Source organism: Mytilus californianus, unplaced genomic scaffold (assembly GCF_021869535.1).
Source record: "Mytilus californianus isolate M0D057914Y unplaced genomic scaffold, xbMytCali1.0.p SCAF_14, whole genome shotgun sequence".
Taxonomy (NCBI): domain Eukaryota; kingdom Metazoa; phylum Mollusca; class Bivalvia; order Mytilida; family Mytilidae; genus Mytilus; species Mytilus californianus.
Window position 1 is genome coordinate 22,511,366 of NW_026262626.1, and position 17,103 is coordinate 22,528,468.

Consider the following 17,103-nt stretch of genomic DNA (forward strand, 5'->3'; position numbering starts at 1 on the left):
GGCGCGAATATCATTTAGACAAGATTCATCGACAGTAATGGAGCGTCAAATAACGTTTCCAACAAAATATGATGATACAGAAAGAATAAGATGATCGTTATATGTATGCAATGAAGAAATAGACATTACCCTGATACAAATATGTGAAAATTAAGATATATAGGAAAAGACCCAATTCTTGACAATGACGATTACAGACTTTCACGGATTGCAGCAAACGGAAAAAGAATTTTACAAGGACAATTTTAAGAATGACGGTTTAAAGAATGTTATGTGTCGGACTATAATGTCCCAGTTAAAAATGAAATTGTTTAACTGCAAAATGTGAGTATTATTATATCAGTCAACATTATCAAATTTAAAAATGTTTTTATTTTTATCTTTTAGATTTTGAATAAATCATACCCCGTTTGATATATATCAAAAGCCAAAACCGTAATTGTTATTTAATTTCTAGATTAAAAAAATGCTACGTAAATTGGCCTAAAATATAAGCTTCGTTTTGGATAACTCGACCCTACCTAATTTTAACGGTCTTCCCTGACTTTTTTTTATATGTCAGCTGCAGTCTAATTCTATTTTTTTCGAACCTACATTAACATTTTCAACATGTCACCCCAAACCTACTTTTTTTTATTAGACCTAAAGTGATTAATCTAACCTTTAGAATAAAAATCATATATTTTTTTCCAGGCTTCTTGTTTATAGAGGGAAGGAAAGACATAAAAGATGTCGAAAGAATCGATGTACGCAAATTTTTAATTTTGCAGAGCAGCAAGGACGAGAGAAGTCGACAGAAAAAAATTGAATTTTGCCAACGCAGAATTAGAAGTTTAAAGCCGATGATGAGTTAGAAAACAGCTTTTGCTGAAAAGGCTTTTTTCAGGGCCAAAAAGATATTTCAAAAAGAATCTAAATTGTTGTGACATCTTAAAACTATTGTATAATTGTGGTCAAGGTCAGTTTTTAATAGCACAATTGCTAAGAATAAACCATGGTATAACTAAACTATACCATACTTTGCTATGGTATAATTTTCGGTTATTGTAAATTATACATAAGTCTGCCTTTATAGGTTTCATAACAACGGTATAGGTTAAATATAATTGATGTATGTGTTTCTGACTTATATGTTTTATAACTAGGAAAAAAAATAATACAAAACGTTATTGATCTATCGAGAAAACCTGTTTAAAGATTTAAAATATCGAAATACATACTCTAACAGTTCTAAATTAGCATCATCAGACAAATCGCCACTTCCTTCTACAAAAATTTTACTCAGGAAGTTAGGACATAGATCCCGCAACATTGCTATATTTATATCTGGACAAATCAGATACTAAATACCAAGAAGAAGAGTAATCCGATAGTTCGTGTAACGGACGCATTGAATTAAGTAGTGCGCAGCGCTATCAATACGGTTACCTGAGCAGAAATCGCAAAACCTATTTTATGTAAGATTTTATTTGTACAAATAGCCATTATGGGCACTCAGACCTAGGCGTAATCTAGTATGAATCTTTTTCACATAACCATGTCCACGTGAATATAAGTTTTTTACTTTTTTTACCCTGATTGCCCCAGTTGATATAAAGCAGGCACGTCTCTGTACATAATTAATGTTTGCAGAATCAGCGCTATAACAGTTATCATAGATAACATCTGCATAGTCTAGTAATGAAAGAACAAATGTTGCATATAACTTTTCTATGCATAATCTAGGTAATAAATGTCGCATCCTCAAGATAGTGTTCAGTTTACTATGACATTTCTTACAAATATCAGCAATATGATCGATCCAAGAAATTTTATCATTCAAAATAAACCTAAAAGTTCATCATAATATTGCTTTGAACTACCATCTACAGGTTCATCAGTATCAAATGAATCCTCAGATTGATTTTGGTTATTCACATCATTGTGTTGACTAGTAGGAGAGATTATGCTTTGAAAATTTGGTTGGTCTTCTCTTCGGGGGTCTACATGTGGGACATTTTGAGGAGGTGCATTTTGAGCTGGACGATGATATGGAAGAGTATATAGTTTCAGTCTTGTTGCATTAATCATGTTTTTTACCAATTTCTTATTCTCGCACCGTCTCGATTTGTAGGTATGATAAGGTCCTTTAGCAACTTTATAGGATGGACCATCTTGTTTTCTGTGTAATTTAGAAGCTACTCTAACTAGAAATTTAGGAGTAAACATAAGAACCAAGTGCTGAATTTCAAATGAAGGAAGAGCTGTATTTATGTCATTATTCTTCTTTAGCTTTTCCTGCGGATGTTTTAAGTTGTCAGTTGCACACCATTGGCTATTTTTAAACAACCAAGAATGTTTTCAATATGAACATTAAGATTTTGCTTAATGTCCGTTTTTGGAAGCAACGTGGTGTCTACAGGAAGGTTAATTTCTTTACCAAAAAGTAAAAGTTAACGTGAGGATTCAGAAGATGCAGATGGAGACACTCGAAAAGCCATGAGTATTCCAGGAAGAAGTTCTGCCAAATTAGACTGATTTTCGTCCATAATGGTTCTCAAACATTGTACATGTTGTATAACAGTTTTGTTTGTGCGTTCGGCAACTGAATTGGTCTGTGGGTGATATGAACTGGTAAAATAGTGTTTCACATTGTTAATTTGGGTTACAGCAGCAACAAACTTACTCATAAACCCTTGACCACGATCCGACACCAAACTAAGTGGACTTCTGTAACGAGAAAAAAAAATCTCTTTGTAAAGAACTAATGCAATTTCTTCAGCTTTTTCTGATCTCACTGGAAAAGCCTCTGTCCACTTACTAAAAGCACAAAACACTGTAAGGATATAGCGATGACATAATTTAGTTGTTTTGAAGGACCTAGGAGATCACAATGCCATCTTGCAAAAGTATCTGTAATAGACATTGGAGTTAAAGGTACTTTTTTGCCATGAGCATGTGGTTTTGCCCTCTGACAAGAATCACAACCTCTATTGAAATCTGCCACTACCTGATACATTCCAGAAAGGAAGTACTTTTGCTTGATAGCCAGATAAGTTCTGTCAAAACCAAAGTGCCCTATTTCATGGTAAGATTTGAGAACATCATTTCTAAACTGACGAGGACAGGCTAGTTGTTTTATGGATAGATCTTTGTTTCTACCTCTTGTTCTTGGTTGGTAAAAATGGTACAGGACACAATCCAACAAGGTATACTGGTTTGCTTCTAAAAGCACGTTCTTTGCAAGTTTGTTTCATCAGGATATGTGCCATTTTCAAGACATGCATAGACATGTTTAAAATCATAACATTCTTTTTGCAAAGGACCTATGTTTTATGGCACAATGTCAGTGTGTGTTTCTTGTACCTGTGTTTCATCAACATTCATTTCTATCACTGGGTCATCTGTATTCTCAGAAAAAAACTGCCATAACAGATGGAATTGAAGAATATGTAGGAGTGTAAATAAAAGTAACCTGCAAAGGATCAGAGAGGCAATAACAACATTAACGGTAACTTTTTTTTTGCACCAGATGCGCATTTCGACAATCAATGTCTCTTCAGTGATGCTCGAGGTCAAAATATTTGAAAATCCAAATCTTATTAAAAAAGATGAAGAGCTATAAGCCAAAAAGGACAAAAAAGTATAGCCAAAGCCGGGCAGGGAATCAGAGCTTTGCATGAACGAGATACATTCCTTAATTTTAAATAATTTCAAACATTTTGTAACAGGAAATTTCAATAACACTAAATCCGTATTTTCATGCCAGTACTGAAGTACTGGCTACTGGGCTGGTGATACCCTCGGGACTATCAGTCCACCACCATCTGCGTTCCATTTTTCTTCCCTTGACGAAAACAAATGTCGAAACTGTATCCCTGTGAAATTACGGACCACCTTGCTAAATAACATGTGGGCTGTTGAATGTTAGTCAACCTATTAAGAGCCTGATGATCAATGGAAACTTTAAAATGATTATTTTGCTAAATACACATGATAGGTTTTGATCCCTTCTAAAACTACGAGGCATTCCAATTCACTGAAACCCCATACTCTTTCACCTTGTGTCAAATGCGATCTCCATAAGCAATTACTTTTTCCTGACATTTGGAATCTAACTGACCTAAAATGTACCAAATAGCTGTGCCACTGGCATCAGTAGTAAGAATGAAAGGTTTGGACATATTAGTAAAAGCAAGAATAGGTGCGGAGCAAAGAGCATTTTTGAGCTGGTCAAATGCCTTTTGGCACTTGTCTGACATTTCAAAGGTAACATCATGTCTGAGAAGGTGGTTAAGAGATGTAGCTATATGACTGAAGCCTTCAATGAATTTTCTGTAGTTATTTGTCAAGACAAGAAAAGATCGAATCTGTTTTTTCTACTCTTTTCAACGTAACGTGTAAAATTAATTTTTTTGTTATTTTTTAATTTGGCTTACCTTTGAATATAGCTTCTCAAATGTAATATTTTTGTACATAGGATGTTTAAGTTTTGCATTTGTTTTGGGTTTTTTTTAACTGTTAAATATAAGTCATATAATATTCATGATTTTTTTTTTGTAACTTTATTGTAAAAAAAGAAAGTTTTTCAAATAAAAAAAAAATGGTTTCCTTGTGTTTGTTTTAATTTTGACTATGCATATTAGGTGACACTTCGTAACAGAATGTATGAAGATTCTTCTATTACTCGGTGATTTTATGGTACATCACACCTAGGTTAGATATATAGAATTGGGTCTTTACTCTCCAGTGGTTGAATGCTAATGAACTTGTTCTGGTAAAAGATAGCACATTCAAGCAAACCATGTTTGTTTAAACTAAACTCCCAACCTTGGCACATGGTAAATGCTGTTATGAAAATGATTTGGATAGAGACAATTTGAAAGTAGTTACCCTGATCACAGAAACTTTGTGTGATCCAAATGACGCCATCAACACAATTCCATAAGATTGACCATATTAATAATTTCAGTGAACTTATATTTCTAGGAGCAAGCTTGAAAATATTCAGAGAAGTCTGCATTGGATTTATTTATTGTCCTACCTAAAAGACGACTGCAGACGTAAGGAGGTTTGTGAATAGTATAATATGTGCAGCAGATTGCATTATCAACTGTTGTAAAGACCATTTGGGTGACACATACCGATTTCTACAGTAGAAAAGGGACAAAGACTAAATTTTGGGGAAATACATTTTGTCTAAGTATGCATATGATAATACATAACAGAAAATTATAGTAACTGTATGAATGAAAACTCGTTTAGAAAAGAGAACCAGGATGGAATAGTTTAGATTGGGTTCAATGAGGCAAAACTACTAAGCAACAAACATGCATGACAAAAACTGAATACTTGAGCAATCAGGATAAAAATGCCCCTAATTACACATTTATTTCCCCAAACCAAACGAAATGATGATATTTTTTTCAAAGCATTAAATAACTCCCTCTAGTTTTAAGGCAGAGGATAAAAATATTAAAATACAACAAATGGTGTGTATGGACGACAGACGGCAAGTGATGCATTTAAAGAATGACTGTAATATTTTTTCTGTCTATGAAGAAATAACATTAAAAATGTGGTGCACACTAAATAATCCGCGTAGCGTGTTATTTAAAAATGCGCAATACGATTTTGAGGTTATTTCGAATAGACAGAAAAAAATATATTCATTCCTTATAATTTAATTCTTAATTCCATTTTTAAGAAGAAAATCATGAAAAAACGTTGATGACGTCACGGTCACATGACACAATTATTAGCTGGACAAAAAAATTAGCCAATCAGAAGATGTGTTAAAATTTCAATTCTGGTATCTATGATGATTTTGTTTGGGACAGAGGAACTTAAAATGTACTGATATACCTTCTTTTGCTATTGCAACTGTTTTCGTTGTGTATAAAATTTTAACATTCAATATAAAACTGTCATTTAAAAAGTATAGGACTAACGTATTTTCAATCATAAAAGTAAACACAATTCAACAAAGAAGATCAAGGTCATATTGACGTATTTTAAACACTAGAAATATATAAATCAGTCATGATTATCCTACCTTCTTTCATTTAAGGTCTTTCAGCTGTTAAAATATCATGCAAAGTATTACGTTTAGTACATAAATGGAAGACAAAGGATACTGATATTTCATAATGACCAGTGCACTATGTAAACATGTGACGCATTGTTTGACCACTCATGATTACTAACAATAAATTACGACTTTAAATATATTAAATACCGGAAAAACGAATAATTATTGAATTACAATCGCAGTGATTAAAGAATGGGACGGACCCTATGGGAGCTACCATTTGATTTTTATAGGCGGGGGGGGGGTTCTAGGAGGAAATTTTAGAATAAGGCAGGACAGGAGTTTTGAGTAAAAAAAGGCAGGATGACAATTTATGTAAAAAAAAAGTCAGGATAAACTAATAAAAACAGGCAGGACCGAATAGTGTGAAAGGACAGGACAGAGATTACAACTAAAAAAAAAAGCAGGACAAAATTGTTCATCCTAGACACCACCAACTTTTTAATTTTTGTGAACAGTTAAAGATGTTAGCTTCTCTTGTTTTTGAATTTTTGCCAGATATTCGGAATCCTCTGGTTTTATCCATATAGTGCCATTACAAAATTTTGCCCGCTAACTCCTACTTTTCTTTTCATAATACTATTATGTATAGTTCAAGAAGCCATATTTTAAAATCTTATCAGACCTTTATTATTTTTTCATAGTTTTTGAAAGAAAAAAGTTGCCAATGTTAAAAGTATGAAAAATCTAGAGAGAATCATTCCCTGTCAAATTTTCAATGTCTTATATCTCGAAAACAAGCACGTGGATCCTCAACTTTTTTCTGCTTTTTTAGTTTCTTTGTTTATAAACTATCAATTTATAACAGTCTTTTTAAAAGCTTGTTATTTTGAAATAAAGTAGCGAACATCCTTAAGTATGTATTATGGTAACGAGACTAAAATATAATGAGTACACATGAATATTTTAAAAATTAAGGAGGTTCACATGTTCCTTGGGAACGGGAGGGTTGTAACAGGCTTGATTTTAGGATAAAAGTGTGTCACTGGATTGTAAAAATTGTATCCAAATTAATATGTATTCAATATCATAAAATTTAAATACATTTCAGCTTTATTTTACTTAATATATCCCCAAAATGACAATGAACGAATTGTTAAAGATCATGTTTTGAATTTCCAAAATACAGACCCCTTTTTATATAAAACAGATAATTATTAAAAATAAGAGTTTATTAAAAATTCTAGAATGAAGATAGATTTTAAATTTAAATCTCCACAGGGATTTTGTTATGTAAACAAACACAAAATGTGTGTATTGTCCAAGGTCAAGGTACTTTGAGCAAACATTATTTTAATTTTGCTTTTCACACAAGTTCAATTGATATATGCTTATACAACCTGACATTTGACCATTCTGGAACGGTTACGATATTACATTGGCTAGTTTGGAATAAGAAAAGCAGATTTACCATTCTGGAGTGTCTTACATTAAATTGATCTTTTTTAAATTGAATCCTTAGATTGACCATTCTGGAATGGTAACAGCACATTGACCATTCTGGAATAGTAACACTACATTGGCCATTCTCGAATGGTAACAGCATATTGACCATTCTGGAATGGTAACACTATTTTGACCATTCTGGAATGGTAACACTACATTGACCATTCTAGAATGGTAACAGCACATTGACCATTCTAGATACATTGACAATTCTGGAATGGTAACAGTACATTGACCATTCTGGAATGGTAACAGCACATTAACCATTCTGGAATGGTAACAGCACATTGACCATTCTGGAAGGGTAACAGCACATTGACCATTCTGGAATGGTAAAAGCACACTGACCATTCTGGAATGGTAACAGCACACTGACCATTCTGAAATGGTAACAGCACATTGACCATTCTGGAATGGTAACACTACATTGACCATTCTGGAATGGTAACACTACATTGACCATTCTGGAATGGTAACAGTACATTGACCATTCTGGAATGGTAACACTACATTGACCATTCTGGAATGGTAACAGTACATTGACCATTCTGGAATGGTAACACTACATTGACCATTCTGGAATGGTAACAGTACATTGACCATTCTGGAATGGTAACAGCACATTGACCATTCTGGAATGGTAACAGTACATTGACCATTCTGGAATGGTAACACTATATTGACAATTCTGGAATGGTAACTACACATCGACCATTCTGGAATGGTAACACTATATTGACCATTCTGGAATTGTAACACTATATTGACCATTCTGGAATGGTAACTACACATCGACCATTCTGGAATGGTAACAGTACCTGACCAGTCTGGAATTATCAAACACTGTTACCATATGGATAATTCTGGGATGATACATTGACTGTAGTTGGAAACAGTATTTATGGTTATATAAACAAGCTGAACATCACTGTCTTTTCTGTATATGATGTACAATTTCCAATAATATCTAGGAACAAAAACTAGGAAAATATGTGTAATTAACTGTATACTTCAATATGATCATAATGTGTATTGTTTTTTTTCATTCATGTCTGATGATTTATATAATGTATCTATCCTCATGTCATTATGAATATTGATACACCTTTTTTTTTTAATTCAATTTAAGTTGAAGGCATACAAACATTTTATGTCTATGTTGAAGCCTTTTACCATTTCGCTTATTAAACCATAAAATGAGAAAAACGTCACCTCATTCCTTGAAATTCTATAATGTATGGCATTTTTACAAAATCCCATTTTTCAGTGTAGCCTTTGAAAAATATTTCCAAGAATGAATTCAATTCAGAAACCAAGAATTAACTGAGTCCCAGATGAGTTGAGATTGCATTACAGATCTGCACTTTGAACAACACTGAAGAGTCACATAACAAGAAGCATATACCAATAAGTTCTTAAAGCTACTAAACGCCAGTTAAATGTCCTAGTTGTTATAGAGAACAATATCTGAACCTTTGATTATTAATGTCTACATTATATACATTTTTAAATTTCATTGAGATGCTCTTTTATTCTGTTGAGCAGATTTTCATCTGTAGTTATCAATAAAAATCACATGTAAATATTTGATAATAATTTATTAATTTGATGTATTATGTCTATTACATATTGCAATTCAAGTAACTTATTCATGATTCCATGAAATTTCTAATAATTTTTTTATAGGTAAAAAATGTCAATCTACAAATAGGTCCTGTGACACAATACTGGCGGTTTCTGGTTGCTGTGTTTCAGCATTACTTTCAGTGCATGTAATATTTAAATCAGTTTCAGTTTCAAAAGTGCTGTTGATCATTTCTGAGTTGTAGCTTGTATCTGGAAATCCAAAATCATCTGCAGTATTATCAATATCACAAATATCATTATTATCTACAATGGATTCCATAATACTTTTTTGTTTACTCAATAATTTGTTATGTCCATGTTTCTTTATATGATTGATGATATTGTGTACAATTGCATTATTTGAAATATTGGTTCCATTTAGGTTAATGGTAATGTTAATTTCTGGATTAAAATCTTGAAAAATTGTGTTATCCAGATCTGCTGTGTCCACGGCTTCCTGACAGTAGTCCACAAATGATGAGGGAATGCAATTATTGGTTATATCCAATCCTGCAAATATACATTAAAACAAAACAATTATTAAAACAGTTAAAGATTTGTTTATGTGTATTATATCAATTCACTAAATATAAAATACCTTATATTTAAGAGGCTCTTAACCTTTAATCAGTCTGCATCATAATTCCAATGTATTGTACTTCTATAATAAACCATTTGGAAAACCCTTATCACAGCTTTGATTTGTAGAAAAAAAATCATAATATCAATTTTGATCTTGATTTGTAATTCACAACAATTACATAATGTTTTGATATAATAATATCCTTTTTGACACATTGTTTTACAGTAAGATGAAATAACTTTAACAAAAAAATATATAGAGTTATTTAATGAGGCTGTGTGATATAGATTAATGAGACAGCAAAACAACAAAACAGAAACCCACAAGAGATACAAACTTAAAAAGGTCAATATATGGTATTCAACAAAAGACAAATGTTCAGATTATATTTCAAGCCCTAAGTTTACCAAAATCAGCTAATCTATTTGAGATTTACTCAAATCAATACTCTACATTCACTCTTACAAAAACTTTATACTGTCAATGTGTATTTTAATTATATCCATTCTAAACAGAAAACCTTATAATCTAGTCACCAAATTATATTTAGGATACAGCTTTAAGAATTCATTACACATATCAACAATTTTTCAGATATAAATAAATTGCTTCGCCGAGGTCAGCTGCATATGACCGCAGAGGTCCAACCCTGAACAGTTGGGGCAAAAATGGACACAATATTCGCGCTTGATACAGGTCTGAATTTGGATTGTAATTCAATGTTTGACTCATAATAGGTTTCTGACACAGAATAACTGTAGTCAAAGAACTTAGAATTGGTTATATGATTTGAATTTATATTCAATTTTTTGCTTTTGTACAATACACTATGCTGTTGCGAATTGACCTCCCCCATCCTTTTTTAAAAAAAAAAAACTTGAAGTATTTTCTTTTTGATTTCTGAAATCTTGAGGAGAAAAAAATTGTTCCCCCCCCCCATTTTTTTTAACCTCCCCCCCTCTTTTTTCAAAAAAAATTCTTTCCCTCAGTCATGGTCATAATTTCAATTCAAATTTCTAATGGAGTTTGCAACCATAATAACCCACTTAAATACATCTTAAAAGTATTAAAAAAGGAAAATGACATACATAATCATAGCTAAAACTAATTTACCTTAATCTGACTGCATTTTTAAAATTATTAAAATAGTATTAACTTCTAAAAATGAATTGACAGCTAATCACCTCAAGACAATACAAAAATTCTATATACATAATTTAAAAGCTATGTAAGGGAGGTAATTCAAAGTAGTTTTTGAATTACCACCCTTACACTGTAATTTGTACTTAAGTAATTGTCCATTAATCAGGACACCCTAATTTTTTCTCACTTTTTTGCCCCTAATTCCTAAACGGTTTTGAATGGTCAATGTACTGTTACTTTTCCATCTAAGGATTCAACTGAAAAAAAATCAATTTAATGTAAGACACTCCAGAATGGTAAATCTGCTTTTCTTGTTCCAAACTAGCCAATGTAATATCGTAACCGTTCCAGAATGGTCAAATGTCAGGTTGTAGAAGCAAGTATCAATTGAACTTGTGTGAACAGCAAAATTAAAATAATGTTTGCTAAAAGTACCTTGACCTTGGACAATACACACAATTTGTGTTTGTTTACATAGCAAAATCCCTGTGGAGATTTAAATTTAAAATATATCTTCATTCTAGAATTTTTAATAAACTCTTTTTTTTTGATAATTCTCTGTTATAAGAAAAGTTAATAAACACATTAATTTCGTGCTTTTCTGAATATACCTTCACAAGGAACGCCAAGACATGAACATAATAAAGCAAGGTACATGTATGCATAAATACGCTGCAAAGATACATCCCACGTTAAATCCATATATAAACATTTTAATCTGAAAGAGAATATATGTATATACATGTACCCACGATTAGAACAGCAATTATTTATTTTGAAACTATTTAAATTTATACTATTAACAATTATATAACAGTATAGTTATATTTGGGTTGATAAGCATCTGTCAAATTAATTTGATAAAAAACAGCACTTAAATAATATTTCGATCTAACCAAGATGTTGGAAGACATAAAAATCTATACTAGGTGAAAGTTATGAACACTTTCTTCTGTATTGATTTAGTGTTTAATGACATGAATATGCATGAAATATTTGCATAAATATATGCGTCTGAGGACAACTTTGAAAAAAAAAATAATACAAAATTTGCGATAAAAGACATCCGAAATCCAAATAATTTAGTTTGCATCTAAATCTAAAATATCTTATCTACATGTGAATTCGAAATTGTCTTTACATTTTTAGATAAATACTAAAAATTTGTCAAAATACATATTTGAAGTTTATTTTATCTGTAAGTATTTATAAATCAATAAATGGTCAGATGTAAGAAATAGTGATGTTAGAACCTCAAGTACAAAAAAAATGTACAAACATGAAGCTGTGATATTGTAACTATCGATAATATTTTAAATGAGCTTGTTGGCGAATTAAACTTTGTCTCCAAAATATACTCGCATTTAATGACATCATTTTTAATATGAATTTGAGTTTCGATATTGATAGGCACAGGAGAAATTGTGCTTACCACTTTTATGATTGCCGTATCCATAGTAACCTATTTTCAAATCAGCATTTATTTTGATTATTTTGCTTTTCCTCTCGTGGCCTCTTAAACCCGCTCTGTTCTGTCCACCTCATAGTTCTTCTTTAATTAAATTACATCATCAGCAGTTAGTGGATATCCCCTAATGAAATTGATAAAAATTGAATTATGAAAATGTAAATATAGAAAATGTAAATCTGCAGTATCGATATTTTATCGTTGTTTTACCTCCTTTTTCGTGAACCCCCTGAGGGGTTCTCGCCTATTTATTGGTGAGTTTTAAAAGCTTCTATGGGCCCTCCTGATACCATCGGAAACAAGATTCTCGGAACGTCTCGAAAATTTTCCATCGTCTTTGAAACGGTCCCTGTATGTATAGGCTATAACGTGACATTGTATATTTCAACAATCAAAGTTCATTATATATCGGAAAGTAAAAAAGTAAAGACTAGACTGCAGTGAAAAAAACATTACTTATATATATTCCAAGTGTTTTGCCTTTTAAACATGTTAAAAATACATATATGTTATTATGTGAACGTTTATCAAATATCAAGTATTATGATAACGAATAATATAATTTAATGTTTTGAGACGGTCCCAGTACGCGTTGATTGTAGCATTTAATAAAACCTTGGACATTATTTATTGTTAGTTTAATAGTCATAGATACAACGTGCTATTGTGCATTGTGACAAAAAACTTAGGAATAATATACTGACAATATATTATGCCCCAGAATACAATTATTATTTCTGAACGTTTATCATGTGATATTTTGTATTTCCATCATAGCCTGAGCCGCAAATGTCGGAAAGCAAGAGGAAACGGTTTCCGATCACCAAAATATTTATCTCTAGGTAAAAAAATGGAAAGATAATTAAACAAAACGATATTTCTGTCAACAATATTTTATTTCATAATTTTCCGACGTTTGTGTTTATTGATAGTATATTTTAAATAAAGATTTATTAACAGAATGTATGTTTATAAATATCAATTATTTTTGTTTTTTGGTTTTTTTTTTAATAGTTTACCCCCATTACATCTAACTCTTTGCATCCCCAATGACTGGGGGATAGATATACTCCGACCTTCATCACGGACGGCCTCCTATTGCAGGACCTACTTATTGTATTTATTGTTAATTTGTTCTTTTCCTGAACAGGCATTAATTATTTGCCACTGGACGTTAAGCGACCAACAATCAATCAATCAATTTAAATCTTTGCAATATAGTAAGATTTTGAAAATTGTATGCATTGTGTTGAGCAGCTATCCTACACATGTCTTGGTTCATTTATGTTATATTATTTTATATAGAATTTAATTTGAAAACCCGATTTGACAACAAAAGCGGTTTGCGTTCGTACGAAATCCGGATTAAATGTTAATGAATTCGGAGTCAAGCCTATTGAGGTTGGTTGTTTTTCCGAATTTAACTAACATTAGAATTAATTATAAAAAGAAGATGTGGTATGATTGCCAATGAGACAACTCTCCACAAGAGACCAAATGACACAGACATTAACAACTATAGGTCACCGTACGGCCTTCAACAATGAGCAAAGCCCATACCGCATAGTCAGCTATAAAAGGCCCCGAAATGACAAATGTAAAACAAATCAACGAGAAAACTAACGGCCTAATTTATGTACAAAACATGAACGAAAAACAAATATGTAACACATCAACAAACAACAACCACTGAATGACAGCCTCCTGACTTGGGACAGGCACATACATACATAATAAATTAGCCTTGAAAAAAATATACGTTATGACGCAAATGCATATTCTAATCCTGAATATCAGTGCGTTTGCTTTCTATATACTATTTCTTGACTAGCAGGTCGAACAACATATGTTCTAAAACCCTGCAGACTGCCATTTACCATTGCCAAATAAACGGATCACTAGATGTAACAAAATGGATCTTAATAATTTATTTAATACCAAATAGAAAACAATAAACTTGCGGGAAAGATGGTCTACCGCAAACAAAAGTTGCAACAATTAGTACACCATATCCGGATTTCGACAATTAATGTCTCTTCAGTGATGTTAGGAATCGAAACGGTATTTGGAAGGCCATATAATTTACCTCAAGATCAATCTTAAATTTTGAAGAATCGAAATAAGATGAACGGATCATATAAACCTGAAGGCAAATATAAAACAAGCCCAAACGAAAACATATAAAAAAGTCCTAATTGAAAACAACGTTCAAACCTATGATTGCGTTGGATAAAAACCGCAATTTTCATACGTGCGCATGCAAAACAAATTTCTTGGTAGAGGGGTCTAAATACAGCATAAACAACATTTTCCAAAAGACCAAATGAGTGAAAAAGTATATTTCAACAAAACGCATTTGACTAGCAGGTCGAACAACCGATGTTCTAAAACCCTGCAGACTGCCATTGGCGATTGCCAAATAAACGGATCACCATATGTAACAAAACGGATCTTAATAATTAATTTAATACCAAACAGAAAACAATAAACTTGCGGAAAAGATGGTCTACCGCAAACAAAAGGTGCAAAAATTAGTACACCATATCCGGATTTCGACAATTGATCTCTCTTCAGTGATGTTAGGAATCGAAACGGTATTTGGGAGGCCATATAATTAAACTCCATTTAGGATAGACTCTTTAATTTTGAAAGAGTCAAAATTGGATGAACGGATCATATAAACCCAAAGGCAAATATAATACAAGCCCAAACGAAAAAAATATAAACATGTATAAATTGAAAACAACATTTAAACCTGTGATTGCGTTGGATAAAAATCGCAATTTTTATACGTGAACATGCAAAACAAATTTCTTGGTAGAGGGGTCTAAATACAGCACTAACAACATTTTCCACAAGACCAACTGAGTGAAAAAGTATATTTTAACAAAACGCATTTGACTAGCAGGTCAAACAACTGATGTTCTTAAACCCTGCTGACTGCCATTGGCGATTGCCAAATAAAGGGATCACAAGATGTAACAAAATAGGTCTTATTATTAATTTATTACCAAACAGAAAACAATAAACTTGCGGAAAAGATGGTCTACCGCAAACATGAGATTCAAAAATTTGTACACCATATCCGGATTTCGACAATTAATGTCTCTTCAGTGATGTTAAGAATCGAAACGGTATTTGGAAGGCTATATAATTTACCTCAATTTAGGATAGACTTTTGAATTTTGAAAGAGTCAAAATAGGATAAACGGATCATATAACCCGAAGGCAAATATAATACAAGCCCAAACGAAAAAATATAAACAAGTCTTAATTGAAAACAACGTTCAAACCTATGATTGCGTTGGATAAAAACCGCAATTTTCATACGTGTGCATGCAAAACAAATTTCTTGGTAGAGAGTCTAAATACAGCATAAACAACATTTTCCAAAAGACCAAAAAAGTGAAAAAGTATATTTCAACAAAACGCATTTGACTAGCAGGTCGAACAACAGATGTTCTAAAACCCTGCAGACTGCCATTGGCGATTGCCAAATAAACGGATCACTAGATGTAACAAAATAGATTTTAGTAATTAATTTAATACCAAACGGAAAACAATAAACTTGCAGAAAAAATGGTCTACCGCAAACAAAAGGTGCAAAAATGAGTACACCATATCCGGATTTCGACAATTGATGTCTCTTCAGTGATGTTAAGAATCGAAACGGTATTTATAAGGCCATATAATTTACCTCAATTTAGGATAGACTCTTGAATTTTGAAAGAGTAAAAATAGGATGAACGGATCATATAAAACCGAAGGCAAATATAATACAAGCCCAAACGAAAAAAATATAAACAAGTCTAAATTGAAAACAACGACCAAACCTATGATTGCGTTGGATAAAAAACTGCAATTTTCTTACGTTTGCATGCAAAACAAATTTTTAGGTAGAGGGGTCTAAATACAGCACAAACAACATTTTCCAAAAGACCAAATGAGTGAAAAAGTATATTTTAACAAAACGCATTTGACTAGCAGATATAACAACTGATGTTCTTAAACCCTGCTGACTGCCATTGGCGATTGCCAAATAAACAGATCACAAGATGTAACAAAATATATCTTATTATTAATTTATTACCAAACAGAAAACAATAAAATTGCGAAAAAGCTGGTATACAGCAAACATGAGGTGCAAAAATTTGTATACCGTATCCGGATTTCGACAATTAATGTCTCTTCAGTGATGTTAGGAATCGAAACGGTATTTGGAAGGCCATATAATTTACCTTAAGATAGACTCTTGAGTTTTTAAGAATCGAAATAGGATAAACGGATCATATAAACCCGAAGGTAAATATAATACAAGCCCAAACGAAAAAATATAAACAAGTCTAAATTGAAAACAACGTTCAAACCTATGATTGCGTTGGATAAAAACACCAATTTTCATACGTTTGCATGCAAAACAAATTTTTCGGTAGAGGGGTCTAAATACAGCACACACAACATTTTCCAAAAGACCAAATGAGTGAAAAAGTATATTTTAACAAAACGCATTTGACTAGCAGATATAACAACTGATGTTCTTAAACCCTGCTGACTGCCATTGGCGATTGCCAAATAAACAGATCACAAGATGTAACAAAATATATCTTATTATTAATTTATTACCAAACAGAAAACAATAAAATTGCGAAAAAGCTGGTATACAGCAAACATGAGGTGCAATAATTTGTATACCGTATCCGGATTTCGACAATTAATGTCTCTTCAGTGATGTTAGGAATCGAAACGGTATTTGGAAGGCCATATAAT